The 7854-nt window shown below is 39.2% G+C and overlaps 1 pseudogene; it reads left to right on the forward strand.

Annotated features, from left to right (window-relative positions):
- Window positions 1-2672: 2672 nt before the first annotated feature.
- Window positions 2673-3577, forward strand: LOC112923659 (developmental pluripotency-associated protein 4 pseudogene; annotated as a pseudogene).
- Window positions 3578-7854: the final 4277 nt, after the last annotated feature.

The raw sequence follows: 7854 nt of genomic DNA on the forward strand, positions 1-7854 counted from the left end.
AATAAGTGGAATAAATCTCTGTGGATTTAATGTATAGAGTAAGTTGAATTCAGGGATCATTATATTTTATAAAAATTTTAGTCATAATTTCAGCAATTCTCACAGCGTAATGTATTGGACATTTACCTTTGCACAGTTGGCACAGGGAAAATTGTTGAATAAATGAAATTTAAAGAATGGCAATTAACAGAAATACTTAACCCATTTAAAAAAGGAAAGAAAAGAAAAGTAATGTTCTTAAAACTTGAGACTGATCATCAAAGTAGCAATCTACATTATGGCCCAATCTGCTTTTGCAGATGTAACTCTACTAGATCCCTACACCTATTTCCTCTTCAGTCATTGCAAATATTTGCAATTTTCAGGACACAATATGCGTGTAATCACATTTGCCTTTTTTGACTTTGTTTTCTCTATCCACAATGCCCTTTTTGCTATGCGCAAGATACTACTGGTTAGACTTATGTTTCAAGGCATTTCAAAATGTTGTTCTATTATTGAAAAATAGATAAAGGTTCTATATCTCTTAAAAGTGTATAAGTGTTGTACAGTTAAGTGACCAACAGAGCTGAAAGGCAAAAATATAAGGATTTGCATCTCTCAGAAGACCTAAGAAGAAACAGACCTCCTAGATTAATACTGGGTTTGAGCCCAGGCGTTCAGGATTCTCTGCATCATTGACTGTTATATACCAAGTGTCTAAAATAGTGCCTGACAAATAATAGGCTCTCAAATATCTGTGGAAGGAAGGTAGGGAGGAAGAAAGGAGAAAATAAGGGGGGTGGAAAGAAAGTAGAGAGGAAAGAAGGAGTCCTATGCATGATTTCACACATATATATGAAATTTTATATCCTAGGAGAATTTTTGTTACTCTTTACTCTTGAGGGCATTTTATCAAAAACCTCTTCCTTTCCTTCCAAAATTATAAGCCTATATCCCCTACCTATACTATAACCCTGCCAAGTAGGCATATGAAGATTAAAGATGTTAACTGCAGTACTATTTGCCAGTTAAAAATAAATAAATAAAAATAAAAAAACTAGAAACAGGAACTTCTTGGGAACACAGTAAAGTGAGAGGACCCTAAATTCAACTCGCCTGAGGGATACAACTAGATAACACTCACATCAGTGTAAAAAAAATCCTGGTAAGGTACTCAAAGAGTTGCAGAAAAATTCCACAACTAAATGTAGAGAGAAGACAACACTGAAGACGGTAGAAGGGCAAAGATGTAGTGAGCTAAACTCCATGGGTCTGGCCACCAGAAGGAGGGAGCCACAGGTATGGAGAGGGGTGAAAACAGATTATCATACTGGGCAACTGCACAGGGAAGATGAATCCCCATACCCATGTGGCTAAGAAAATCAGACATGCCAAATTATCTAAGTTCTTACAACCAGCTGGACTTAGAGTCTGGATCTTTAAAAATCATAGGGTTTGGTTCTGAGAGAACCTAGAGGGTGGTAGGAAGCAGAGTCCCTGCCCTTAAAGAGAAAGCACCACAAACTGCCTTCAGAAATACAGCACAGAAGCAAAAGTTTGAATATCACCTGGGACATACATACAGGAGGGAGAGCTATTTATACATCTCAGAGTTTCCTGAGGGACTTCTCTAGGAACACAGGAGCTCCAGGTACCATTTCCCTCCCCGACTCTGCAGAATAAAGAAACGGCCACCTCCAGGAACCAGTGCGATGTTGAAATTCATTACCTGACATGCTTGCACAGCACCATACCCCCTCCAAAGTGGTCTGCCTCAGTCCTGGTGCTGTAGGTCTCCTCTCCCAGAAGACCTGCATGAATTTTGCCAACACTGAGTCCCCTAACTACACGAGTTGCAGGACCTCAGTTCCATGGTGGTGGCTGGTCACCTCCTACAGAAAATGTACACACCTTTTTAAAACTGAACCCCCATCCATGCACCCTTTGCTGACATGCTCTGGCTCCCTTGTTTTCAGCAGTGGCTACACATTCCCTGCTGAAAAAGAACAGCACCATCTTTTTAAAAGTGTGCAGCCTGCCTACTACTTTCAGGAGCAAGAGATGTAGCTAACTTTCCTTACACAGAGAAAGAGAGTTACACAAAATGAGGAGAGAGAGAAATAGGTCCCAAATGAAAGAATAGGACAAAATCACAGCAAGAAACCTAAGAAAAATGGAGATAAGTAATCTGTCTGATATAAAATTTAAAGTAATGATCTTTAAATAAAGATAAAGATACTCTTTGGACTTGAGACAAGTGGAGGGCATCAGTGACTCCCTTACTCCCTTAGAGATAAAAAAGTAACCAATCAGTGATAAAGAACACAATGAGTGAAATTAAAAATATACTAGATGGAATAAATAGCAGTCTAGAAAAGGTAGAACGAATCAGTGACCTGGAGGACAGAGTAAAAGAAAGTATTCAAACTGAGTAGGTAAGAGAAAAAAATATATTTATGCAAAATGACAATAGACATAGGGAATTCAGTGACTACATCAAGCTTAAAAACACTTACATCAGAGCAATTTTGGGCCCGGGGCCATTTCAGGAGTAAGACTTTTTGTCAACCTTGACTTCTCTCTGGATATGGAGAAAGCAAAAGGCAAAAAGGGCTCCACGAAGTCGGGGGAAGACTACCTGGCTGGCCAATCCCAACCTGTATCCGAAGAAGCCAAAGAGAAACAGCAGGCGTATGGTGAACCAAAGTTACCAGGAACCTCAGCAAGTGGGACCAAACGGAAGAGATCTATGAAAGAAGGCAAAGCTTCCTGTTCAGAAAAGACGGCACAAGAGAGTACAAGAGTAAGAATTCGGAAGAAAATCCCAGTTCCTCCATTACCTTCGAAACTGCCACCGGCCAACTTGCTTCACCGAGACATCCTGCGGGCCTGGTGCCAAGAACTCAAGCTGAGCACCAAAGGCCAGAAATTAGATGTATATAAGCGAATCTGCGAATATGCTTACCCAGATCAAAAGACGAACATTCCTGTCACCGCAGAGGAGGCCAAGATTCTCACCCAGACACAAAGAAGGTTGATGATGGACAAGGGGGAAATGTCTCTGGAAAGTCCTGGAACAAAGATACCTTCTGATGGAACCTACTCTCCTGAAGTGGCTGGTCCCCCTGAGGGGTCTGATGCTCTCCTGGAGGGGGTCAATACTGTTGTTGTGACCACTTCGGCCCCAGATTCCGTGTTTGCCTCCTGGTCCAGAATTGCAGCCAGGGCTGGGAAGATGGAGACAGTGGCATCGCCACAGGAGGCCCACGGTGCCAAGTGGTGTGTGGTCCATGGGAGAAGTATGCCTGCAGGCACAGAAGGTTGGGTTCACCTGCAATTTCATGCAGGACAAGCCTGGGTGCCTGAAAAGCAGGGGAGAGTATGCGCCCTCTTCTTGCTCCCCGCTTGTAACTTTCCACCCCCACAGCTGGAGGACAATATGCTGTGCCCCAAATGTGTTCGCAGGAATAAGGTGTTAATGAAAAGCCTCCAAAGAGCTTTCGATAGCAAGAAAAGGGACACAGCTGTGATTACAACCAATGGTACAAAGAGAACCACAATCAACTCCGTGGTGACACTGATGGCCGGACTGTAGGCTGCTCACACCCTCCATGCTTCCTGCTTACAGGGGCACAGGCTAGTACATTGCAGATGTTACCCTCCAACCTCCATGGGGCCTGTGGCTTCATGGGTTGAGATGCAGGAGCTCTTAGATTTTAAATTGGAAGAGCATTTCAGAAATTACCATTCATTCTACTTAATAAGAAGAAAAAGTCATTCATAATACCAAACGTTTGCCCTTCTGAAATAGAAGTGACCTTAACTTCTTTTAAAGTGGGAACCTGAGCCCCGCCTGGCAGAGGATTTGGGGGTGGGAGGTGGAGTGGAAAGTACAGGTGTGCTTCCACGCTGGATTTCTCTGCAATTCCAACTCCTCCAGAGATGGCTACACCCTCTTAGGTTCGTGACTTCAGGCTGTTGAGTATTTTAAACCAAAGGGAAAGCTGTTATTATTTCCCACTCCCAAAAACATACTCAATATAGAAAACATTTTTTGATGTTTTCTTAATAACCTGAGACCTCTATGGTATGTCTCTGGGATAATAATATGGAACACTTTGCGGGTATTATTTCTACTTGTAACTATCTTGTGTGTTTCTCCTGCTTAAAAATATTTAAGGGTACTTCTGAATCATAAATTCATAATGTATTAGATTTTTTAAATTGTATATAAAATCATCTATTGCATATAGGAGGCCATATGCATTGTGGGCAAATTCTTAATATTAACTCAGGATTAAGCTAAAAATCATGATTTTCTTTGGCATGATTCTTTTTTAAAACCACTCAATGAAGTATGAGTAACTTTTTTAAAAAAGCTATACATTTAATGTATATAATTTGATGAGTTTGATTCATTTAGAATTTTTTGTGTCCTTCCTAAATTTATAGTCCTGCGGTTCTTAGAAAATATTTTTTTTCACTTGTGTTCTTATGGCAGATTCCAACATTGTTTTATTGTTGTGGATTTGGAGATTATGAAAACGTTTTCCCTCCTCTAATGTACTGGAAGGAGTAGTAGAGTTAGAAAGTTTGTAACCATTAGGATATGGACAGATTTGGGCAAGAATCCTCAATAAATGTTAAAAATGTTAAAAAAAAAAAAAACACTTACATCATAGGAATCCCAGAAGAAGAAAAACGAAAAGGGGGACAAAATATTTATTTGAAGAAATAGTAACTCAAAACTTGGGGAATTTGGGGAAGGAAACAGAAAATCAGATCCAGGAAGCACAGAAATCAACTCAAGGAGGTCCACACCAAGACACATATGAATTAAAACGACAAAAAGGAGTGACAAACATTTTAAAACAGTAAGAGAAAATAAAATTGTTATGTATAAGGGAAACCTCACAAGCCCACCAGCAGATTTTTATATAGAAACTTTGCTGGTCAGAAGACAGTGGCTTGATATATTCAAAGTGCTGAAAGGGAAAAAAAAAAAAAATCTTCAGCCAAGCATACAATATCTAGTAAGGCTATGATTTAGAATAGGAGAGATAGAGTTTCTAAGGCAAACAAAAGTTAAAGGGATTTATGGCCACTAAACTAGCCCTGCAAGGAATATTAAAGGGGTTTCTCTGAATGGAAAGGAAAGACCAATAAGTAAAAGTAACAAAAGAAGGAAGTGCCAAAGCATTAAAAATAAGTATATCTATAAAAATCAGTAAAGGGATGCATAACATAAAAAAAATAATAATAATACACCATGTACCCAAACTATGGGGGGAAGAGAAGAATGGGTTCAAATTTAAGCAATCATCAACTTAAGATAGAAGACATTGTATACAAACCTACAGTAACCACAAATTAAAAAAAAAACAGTAATATATATGCAAAAAAGTAAGAGAAAGGAATCCAAGTATATCACTAAAGATAGCCAAAGTATGGTGAGAGAAGAGAGTAAGGGAAGCAAGGGGCAGAGAAGATCCACAAAAGCAAATGCAGAACACATAACAAAATGACAAGAAACACATACTTATCAATAATTACTCTGAATGGGGATCCCTGGGTGGCGCAGCGGTTTGGCGCCTGCCTTTGGCCCAGGGCATGATCCTGGAGACCCGGGATCGAATCCCACGACGGGCTCCCGGTGCATGGAGCCTGCTTCTTCCTCTGCCTGTGTCTCTGCCTCTCCCTCTCTCTGTGTGTGACTGTCATAAATAAATAAAAATTAAAAAATAAAAAAAATAATTACTCTGAATGTAAATGGAATAAATATTCCAATCATAAGACACAGTGTGACAGAATGGTTAAAAAAAAAAAAAAAAATGACTCAGGGCAGCCGGGGTAACTCAGCAGTTTTAGCTCCGCCTTGGGCCCAGGGTGTCGTCCTGGAGACCTGGGATTGAGTCCCACCTCAGGCTCCCTGAATGGAATGTAGCCAACTTCTTTTTTTTTTTTTTTAAATAATTTTTATTGGTGTTCAATTTACCAACATACAGAAAAACACCCAGTGCTCATCCCGTCAAGTGTCCACCTCAGTGCCCGTCACCCATTCCCCTCCAACACCCGCCCTCCTCCCCCCTTCCACCACCCCTAGTTCGTTTCCCCGAGTTAGGAGTCTTTATGTTCTGTCTCCCTTCCTGATATTTCCCAACATTTCTTCTCCCTTCCTTTATATTCCCTTTCACTATTATTTATATTCCCCAAATGAATGAGAACGTACACTGTTTGTCCTTCTCGGATTGACTTATTTCACTCAGCATAATACCCTCCAGTTCCATCCACGTTGAAGCAAATGGTGGGTATTTGTCGTTTCTAATTGCTGAGTAATATTCCATTGTATACATAAACCACAGCTTCTTTATCCATTCATCTTTCGATGGACACCGAGGCTCCTTCTTTCTTTGCCTGTGTCTGTACCTCTCTCTCTTTCTCTGTGTCTCTCAGGAAAAAATAAATAAGATCTTAAAAAAAAAAGACTCATCCATATACTGTGTACAAGAGACTCCCTTTATACCTAAAGTCACATGCAGATTGAAAGTGAGGGAATCAGGGATCCCTGGGTGGCTCAGTAGTTTAGCGCCTATTTTCGGAGCAGGGTGTGATCCAGAAGTCTCAGATGGAGTCCCACATCAGGCTCCCTGCCTGGATCCTGCTTCTCCCTCTGTCTCTGCCTCTCTCTCTCCCTCTCTCTCTGTGCCTCTCATGAATAAATAAATAAAATCTTAAAAAAAAAAAAAGTGAGGGAATGGAGAAATATTTATCATGCAAATGAATGTGGAAAGAAAGCCAGAAAGCAATATTTACATCAGACAAAATTGACTTTAAAGACTGTAACAAGAGACAAAGAAGGACATTATATAATCATTAAGAGAACAATCCAGCAAGATGATATAACAATTGTAAATATTCGCACATCCAACAAGGGCATACCCAAATACATAAAACAGTTAGTAACAAATATAAAGGGCCTAACTGATGGTAATACAATAATAGTAGAGGAATTTAGCTCCCCACTTATATCAATGGGCAGATCATCTAAACAGAAAAGGAACATGGAAACAGTGGCATTAAATGACACATTGGACCAAATGTGTTTAATAGATGTATTCAGACCATTCCAACCTAAAACAGCAGAATACATATTCTTTTCAAGTGCCCTTGGAATATTCTCCAGAATATATCATATTTTAGATCACGAAAGAAGTCTCAACAATTTCAGACAGATCAAAGTCATCACATGCATCTTTTCTGACCAATGCTCTGACCAGATGCAGAGCAATGAAACTAGAAATCAACCACAAGAAAAAATCAGGGAAAAGTACAAATACATGGAAGTCAAATAACATTCTACTAAACAATCAATGGGTCAACCAAGAAACAAAAAAGAAAGTTAAAAAAATACATAGAGACAAATGGAAATGAAAACACAATGATCCAAAATCTTTGGGATGCAGCAAATGTGGTTCTATGAGGTAAATTTATAGCAATATAGGCCTATCTGAAGAAGAAAAAAAAAATCCCAAATAAACAACTTAATCTTACAACCAAAGAAGCTAAAAGAAGAACACACAAAACCCAAATCCAGCCAAAAGAAAGAAATAATAAAGATTAGAACAGAAATAGAAGTTTTGTTATGGAAACAAAACAAACAAAGGAACAGATCAATGAAACAAGAGCTGGTACTTTGAAAAGATCAACAAAACTGATAAACCTCCAGCCTAACAAAAAAAAAAAAAAAAAAAAAGAAGGAAAGAAGGAAGAGAAAGAACAAACAGAACAAAGGAACAAATGAACACAACAAAATAAGAGAACTACAAGCCAATATCTCTTATGGACATAGATGCAAAAATCTTCAACAAAAAA

The sequence above is a fragment of the Vulpes vulpes genome, chromosome 2 (assembly GCF_048418805.1).
Source record: "Vulpes vulpes isolate BD-2025 chromosome 2, VulVul3, whole genome shotgun sequence".
Lineage (NCBI taxonomy): Eukaryota > Metazoa > Chordata > Mammalia > Carnivora > Canidae > Vulpes > Vulpes vulpes.